Genomic DNA, 8,407 nt, shown 5'->3' with positions numbered 1-8,407 from the left:
CTTGTTTCATCACTTTAAATCAGGAGCATATTGGAAAATTCTCTGCTCAATACCACTCAAGAAAGTCAACATCATCGAGCACAATCAACCCACTTGAGAACCAGTGGGAAACACCATGTGCCGTCAGTTCTCTTTCAATTCATACTCCATCCTAACTGGGAAATATATCTCCATTTCTTCACTGTCGCTGGGTCAAAATCCTATTGTGTAGCTACGTCACATGGACTACAGTGGCTCAAGAAGGCAGCTCACCAGCTTCTGAAGGCAATGAGGAAAGGGCAATAAATGCTAGCCTAACCAGGGACACCTCCTTAATGAATTTTTAAAAGCATTTCTGATCAGTTGGTTCTCCACAAGCCAGGTCAGTAGCAATGTTGTCTAACATGCCTTGAGTATTAGTCTAGGCCTCTCAATTACTAGACCAGTAATAGAACCATTCAGTTTCTGTTGGCTTTCCTTCTGACTTGAAGTGAACCAAAATTTGATCTTAATGAAGTCAATGTAAAGGGAATCCAAGGGATCTACTGATCAAAGCAAAACTAGTCAAGCTTATGAAAGCAAAGGGAATACTTGCTTATAATGGTAGGGTTGTATGGCAAAAGATGTTAGCTGTTGTGAGTGGAGCACATATACTGATTTGAGTTGGTTGGGCCTGATGGCTTAATCTTGTGTCACAACCCATGTGTAATAGGCAACAGATCCAAGGTGATCTATTTAATAAAAAAAAAGAGTCAGTGAATCTGGCATTCTTTAGGTACGGCATTACACAGAAGGAAGCGTATCCTCAGATTGCATTTAGTTGTACAAATTATCACAGGAAATGCTGCAGAAATCTTAGGCCATGATTCTGAATTTGTTACGGATTGTCTGCTCACAATGAAGTACGTAGCAGCACTTTATTGCATCTTTTGCTCTCAGGCCTAAATTTCAAGAGAAAACAAATTGTCTTTAATCTGCAGAGAGTAGAGGACAATCAAGTCTCAATTTGTTAAACAGTGCACTGTTCATTCACATTATCAAATAAATAAACAACTTACCGGACATTTGAGACCTGCATCAAACTTGGGACAGGATCTTCTCAAAGGTTGTGATATTAGGATCATATGTGGGTCGTGTTTCCGTATGGGGGGGTTGGGGAGCAGTGGGATCACAGCAGGAATTTTCCTGAAGTTGACTTCTTAACGGGAGGCTAATGGTGTAGTGATAGCGCCACTGGACTAATAATCCAGAATCCTGAGCTAATCTTTGGAGGACATGACTTTGAACCCCACCATGGCAAATGGTGAAATTTAGTCTGATGATGACCATGTAACCATTTTCAATTATTGTAAAAGTCCATCTGAATCACTAATGTCCTTATGTGAACATCTGCCATTTTTATTTGGCCTTGCCTGCATGTGACTCCTGGCCTACATATGGCTCTAGACTCACTGCAATGTGGTTGAGTATTAATTACCCTCTGGCCTGTTCGGGATAGGCAATAAGTGCAGGCTGAGCCAGAGGCATTGACGTCCCATGAGCAAATAAAACTTTTAAAACGCCTGCCATCTTACTAAGAAAAAGAGTTTGGTTCTCCACACTCCTGGCCTATCAGAATCCCAGACCCTCCACAGCAGGGTTGGTGGGAAGGCTCTCCACCACTAGGAAATGGCAGGGTAACTTCCTTTCTGCAGACTGTGCCAGGGCACTGTTCCAGTCTGCCTCCATGACATTTTACTTGTTCCCAACCACCACCCAGCTCCTCCTGATGGGCTGGTAGATTCTTACTGCTGAAAGTCAGTAATACAAGGAGAATTCATCATGCATCATGTGGTAGATTCCAGTTGGCAGTGTGCAGAGTGAGGATTCTCTGGTACAATCTGTGTTGTGTTGCCTTTGTTAGGATGTAAAACCTGTGGAAAGGAATAACAAGTAATCCTGAAATTGGTTAGAAACAATTAAGATATTAAGATATTAAAACAGCATGTAAACTAACAGTTGGTCAGCTATTCAATTGTTATCATAGCATTATCATCATTTGAAGCTTTGCTGACACCCTGAGTTAGTTGATAACAGATGGCAAATTTATGAGGATATGGTCAATAAAATCAACTGGACTGCATGGAATAATGGGCTAGTGTAACAATTTAACTCTTTGAATGCTCCCAGTTCCTTTTCAGCGTCAGGCTTCACACAGCTTCCTGTCAACAAAGTATCTACAATTTTACGTTCATAAAGATTGATTTGATCAGAACTTATCTTGAAGCTCACAGATTTGGAATCAAACCTTCACAAAAATTATAACATTAGTTGTGGTTCTCATTCTGATCAAAGCCCTTGAAAGGAGTAGGAAAACAATGCAATTAATTGGGCTAAAAAATTGAGCAGATGGAGTATAGGAACATGTGAGGAAGAACAGAAACAACACAACATTACTTAAATGCAAAGGCTACAGAATGCGATTATACAAAAGCGTTATGTGTCTCGTTCTGCATGAACACAAAAAAATAGTCAGCATTCAGATACAGCAAATATTTAGGAAGGCAAGTGGAATGCTGGTCTTTATTCCAAAAGGAAACTTGTTACGACTGTACTTGCCATTGCTGAGATCACTCTTGGAGCATTGTATGTGGTTTTGGTCTCAATACTTCAGCAGGGTCATAATAAAGCAGTTCAGAGGAAGTTCACTGGGCTGATTGCTGGGATGAAGGGTTTGAATTTTGTAGAGGAGACGGTTGGGCCTGTACTCATTGGAGTTTAGAAGAATAAGAGGTAATATATTTTGAAACGTATGAGATTTGGAGGATGTTTGACAAGATTGATGCAGGGAGGATGTTTCCTCTCCAAGGAGGCACAGTTTTAAAATTAGGAGTCTCCCAATTAAAACCAAGATTAGGAATTTCTTCTCTCTAAGATGCGCCATATTTGGAATTCTCATCCTCAGCATGCAGTGGAAGGTGGGTCTTTGAATAGATTCAAGGTTGGGTTGGACTGATTTTTGATTTGAAGGGAGTTAACAATTTTGTGGGCAGGCAGAGAAATAGAGTAACGACACAATCAGCTCAAGCAAGATTTAATGAATGGCACAGCAAGTTCAAGGAGCTGAATGGTCTACTCCTACCTCTATTTCTCATACTATTTTATTCTAATTCCATAGTGTCAATCTCAATATCCCTGTAACTTTTTTCCATTTCTAGTATTTATCTAATTTTATTGATGCTGTCAAATCTGCTTCCATAACCCTTTTGTTCCAAATTTCAACAACTTGCAGCATAAAACTTAATTTTTTCATGTTCCTGGAGTTAAAATATACAAGATAAGATGCAATAAAATTGTGGGTAATCTGATTGTGTTCTTAATTCCCCTAATTCTGCTTGTCTCCTATAATCCTTCACTCTCTTGTCAATCAAAAATCAGCCTATCTCAGCTTTGAAAATATTCAATGACACAGTATCTAATACTTTTCCCTATCACCCTAAATCCAACTCCTCTAGTTGCCGACCCTTTTGCAACCAGAAATCTTTTCTATTTATTTCATCGAACTGTGTAAAACTTTGACCACCTTGATCACTGCTCCATGTAGTAATCGTCACTGCTTTAAGGACAATAACCCAACATAATCATTCCTCATAACAGATGTCGCCATCTACGGTACCATTCTAGTAAACATCCTTTGCAAACTTTCTAAAACTTTGATATTCTTCCTAAAGTGTGGTGTTCAGAAGTGAATTGGGCTTAGCTGAGCCTGTTAAGGTTTTTGTGTCGTTTTGCATAATATTGATACTCTTATCTTCTCATGATGATCATCATCTTGAGTGCTGCGCCTGATAGCTGGTTCCTGGCTCATTATAGCCTCTCCATGTCTTTCTCTATCTTGTGGAAACCCTTTCATTTGTTAATAACTTCCTTACATTTTCAATCCACCATTGATAATTTCTCTCTTCTTCTTCCTTTCTTGCCTTGAATTCTTCCCAAAATAACATCACTTACAAATCTGTCTCTTCCTAAAATGTGCTCAACCCAGGTTCTCCCTCTGTTTCTATCGCATTCAGCAAATTTCTTTCTTCCTTCACTCTTGACACATTTCATTATTTGGTGCTTCTCTGTCCAACTGATTCTTTCTATTTCCTCTAAACTCACACTTGAAAATTATTTAGCAAGTTGTTCACATCTTTCTGTAGAGACCAAGTTTCACATCCATACAGAACAACACTCCAAATCAAGGCCTTTATAAGTCACTTCCTGAATAGCTCATCCAGCGTTTATCTCGCAACCGCCACTTCTTAACAAATTTAGGCATGCGTTCCTACTCAATATGTGTTGCCTGGGTTAAACATTTATGTACTTAAATCCAAAACAATAGCATTATTTACCACATTTAAGAATTTCCTGTCATGTCATCTACAAACATTGTATACCCAGCCCAGATCACTAAAGTAGATCAAAGCGAGCAGTGGCGTTAGTATCAACTTCTGGAGGGTACCATTGAAAACCTCCCTTTAATCTATAAAACAACCATTCACCTCTACCCTTTGCTTTCTGTTCTTTAGCCAATTTTACATCCATGCTGCCAATGAGCTTTTAATTCTCTAGCCTTTAATTTGATTAAAGTTTATCATGTGGTATTTATCAAATGTCTTTGGAAAATCCATATGCGTATCAATCCCGACCAACCGTGTCCATTACTTCATCAGCAAATTCAATCAACGTATTTAAAAACGATTTGCCTTCAACAAATCTGTGCTGATTTTTAGTTCTCAGTCCATTCATTTCCAAAAACCAAATAATTTTGTTGCAGATTATTATCTCTGAACATTTCCCCACCATCAGCAGGCTGACTAGTTCATGAAAGACCTCAAAATAAAAGAAACAAAATTACAGACTTAAAATGGGAAGTCAATATTGTGTAAATGGAGTCACTGAGGTGAAAAGTAATCATGAAATCAGGGAACGAAAGTTAGTTGAAGGGAAGTGGCATGTCACATGGCAGAAGTTGGGGACAGCAGATCAAGATGAGAGAGATCTTGAGATATGTACAGTTTGAAATATGCCACACAAGACATAAGACAGGCATAAATCAATGAAAAGATTGTCATGCTTTGCATCTATTCATAGACATGCAAGTAGTCATTGGGTTTGTTTAGCTGCTTAAATGTTTAAAGTGAGGTTGGTGATGAATTGGACTTTACAGCACACTGAACAATTAGCAATAAAATATTTTGAAAGTTAAGTTAAAAGAAAAAATCTGAAGAAAATGAAAATCCTTGTCTATGTAGGTCATCAAAAGATAGACATTGTCTGTTTATGCTGGCAATATAAGGCTTAAATGACAGTTCAAGCCGCCCACACTGGGTGGGGTTCCTCTGGCTGACTCATAAGCATTGTCATCGATAAGAATTCCCCACACAGCAGGTGAAAGTTACATAGCCTGCTGTACTTCACAGCTCGGTAACCCAGTTCAAGAGCAAGGTGGGAGTTTGCAAACTGCTGCGATTCTGTCTCAGAGAAAGTATTTATTGACAGCAATTAATTCTCCACTTCCATTATCCCACCCCCTTCCCTTCTTGTCCCTTATCCTCTGGCTACAGTGCACCAGGGTGGAGTTCTGATTTTTTTTAAGAAGCCATGAATGATCTGGGAAGGGTTATTATTTCCAGCCACTAAGCATGTCCCTGCCCTAAAAGGGAGGAAGGAGGAGTTTCAAGGGGCTGTCCTTTATAAAACAAAGTCATTTTTTTCAGAAGAAAGTTGAATGCAATTGACCACCAGATGGGATGTTGTAGCAATGAAGTAATGATGTTAAAATATGTTCCTGCTGAACACAAGTCATCTAGAGGGGAAGACCGGCTTGATTGTGAGTAACAATTCAAAACTCTCTTAAAGTCTTCTTACATGTAAGTCTTTTCAGTTTAATCTTTCTCATTTTGAGACACGCATGCCCAGCTCAGAATTACTCTGTCAATGAGCAAGTTACTTCTGAAAAATGTTCAGTTAAAAGCAGGCTACTGCTGTCTATAATGTTTGCCTTTGACTCGTTTTGAAGGGGCGTGGGTTTCTGTACAAATAAAATTGCACTTGTTGCTAAATTTAGTTCACAGTAGTTCTTTATCCTGGCAAATCTTTTGATCAAAAATTCTTTATCACGGCATAGTTATTGTAATAAATAGCATTGAATGGTCCATTTTGGCACGACAGTGAGACAGATTCTGAAAGCAGCAGTTCATTTGAGCCAAATGAGACGTGTACGTGGCTGATGGGGTAGTTTTAGTATATGTGAAGCAACTACCTTTGTCTTTTCAAACATGGCTGGAGTGAACTGCAAAATTTACAGGAGGGAAATCAGTCCGAAAATATATCTGCCCGCAACAAAGATTTACCTTTCCTTAAAGTTTCCTTTTTTTTAACTCTTTCAATGACTGGTCCTGTCTGCGCAGACACCCTTATGGCATTGTTGAATTTTCATGTTGTTAATCTGTAATCCTCAGTAATTATCACTAAATTCTGTTTCTGTGGATTGAAAAAATATCAACTTTGTCCTGTTCAAAAATTTATAGTCTGGTCCACTTCATTAATTCACTAACTGAAGATTACGGTTTCATTTTCAAGAAGTTAAGAAGGAGGAAAACAGAAAGCATAGATTTACAGTACATTTAAAGGTAAAATTTGCTAAGTTTGGCTGGAATTAGAACAACTTCCAGTTAGAGGTGATCATATAAACCAGGGACTAGTCATCGTGACTGCTCCAGTCAATTGGAATAAACTCTTCTTTTAAGTTTAAATGCTTTGCAAATTGCATTTTCCCAAGCTCACTGAGTCTACCCAATTAAATTACTCTGTCCACGGTGAAATTGGTGAGATTTTGCCATTAGTATTTAAGGTATTGAAGGAACATCAATCTATTGTGCAATAATGATAAAAGGAATGGTCTCCTTACTACAGCTAGTTTGGTTTTCCCGAAGAAGTTATCAATGACTGAACTCCGGGCGTAATGAAACCAGCTCTACTTATGCACTTTTAGGAGCCAGCTGATTGATTTTTGAAAACTTTGTTCTGTTTTGCTGATGGTTTTTCCCTCTTTTGTCGGAACTTGCTGCCTATGTAACGATTATAGATTTATAACCGCGGTGAAGAAATTAAGTCCGGAAGAAGGGATTGGATTGATATTCATTTTCAGCAAGGACTGTAATAAAACTTCTGCTATAATGAGATGTTTGTTGTAACAAGGTTCTCATTGTAGCTTGATTACTTCTATTTTATTTACACTTAATTTTTAAAGAAAAAATGTGTGAGCCTGAAAGACAGGAAGACCCAATGTGGGAGAAAAAGTAAGCTCAATATAAAACATGAGAAAAGAAAGGCACGAATTCTAATGCAAAACTCACTGAAGAAAAGCTTGAGGAAAATAATAAAATGTCCTCTGAATTTACTTATTATGGATGTTAAATGTATCTTTTCCTTCAAAGAGATTCGTGTTTGTCAAATCCTACAACTTTTCACCTGTAATTAGAACATTCTGAGTTGAGCTGCATTTGTGCATGGTCATTTTCTGGTGATTCAGGTTCAGGATAGGAAAAAATTATTGATATAACTCCTTGAATCTTCAAATTTTGCTTTAATTTTTGCAGCTCCATAACTTGTATCTGTAATTACTGATTCCTACTCCCAACGTTTCCTCTCAACACCACTGATCCCTACAGATATAATATTGTTAACAACAAAGCTACCTTTTGGTCCTAAAATCTGAGTGTTTTTTAAGTGAAAACACAAAAATTAAAAATAATAGTTCATTTGTTCTGAAATATGTGCATGCTTAAGACATTCCCTTGAATTATCTTCAGTAAAATCAGATGCGCCCAGAGCGGAGGTACTCCACCCCAGGAAGAAACTGGTATCTGGATTTTTAAAAACATGTCTATCATCAGTATCCACTTATTGTAGACTTGTATATATGTGAGCTGACACGTTTATGTGAGAGAAGAACTACATTCAGTCTGCTGACCTTCAGAAAGATACAGATTCCAATGTTTAGTAAGCCATTTGTTCATTCTGTCATTGTATGAGTGAATTGGCATCTGCACAGTGTTCCACGTGTACAACGTTAGCCGTATGCAGAACATGGTGGCATCACTACAGTGGAAAGAACTACGTAGAGTCTATCTGAGTGGAGGTGTATTTTGAAAATGTAATGTCTGTGTCGAGGAAATACATTCACTTGTGAACTTTATGCAATCAAGAAATAAAGGGGGACACAGAGTAGTCTCTGAAGCTTCCTGGGTTGAAAAAAATACACATGCAGTTATTCATTGTGACCAGTACCAAATGCAATGGAGTAGCTATTATATAATGTATTTAGGTTGCTGTCATTATGTAGACTTCTTTGGGAATGGGTTCCAACCTAGGGGTTTTAACACTTTTTTCTTAGAAATTT

The 8,407-nt window shown here is 38.1% G+C and overlaps 1 long non-coding RNA gene across 2 annotated transcripts in view; it reads left to right on the top strand.

Annotated features, from left to right (window-relative positions):
• The first annotated feature begins 5,439 nt into the window (after positions 1–5,439).
• LOC125456612 (uncharacterized) overlaps positions 5,440–8,407 on the top strand; it is a 93,623-nt gene continuing 90,655 nt past the window's right edge. For both annotated transcript variants that reach the window (XR_007248481.1, XR_007248480.2), the window contains exon 1: positions 5,440–5,833. This is a non-coding gene — a long non-coding RNA (uncharacterized LOC125456612). The remainder of the gene's footprint in view (positions 5,834–8,407) is intronic.

The sequence above is a fragment of the Stegostoma tigrinum genome, chromosome 8 (genome assembly GCF_030684315.1).
Source record: "Stegostoma tigrinum isolate sSteTig4 chromosome 8, sSteTig4.hap1, whole genome shotgun sequence".
Classification (NCBI taxonomy): Eukaryota; Metazoa; Chordata; class Chondrichthyes; order Orectolobiformes; family Stegostomatidae; genus Stegostoma; species Stegostoma tigrinum.
Note: the sequence above shows the minus strand (reverse complement) of the source record. Positions and strands in the feature narration are given on the sequence as shown.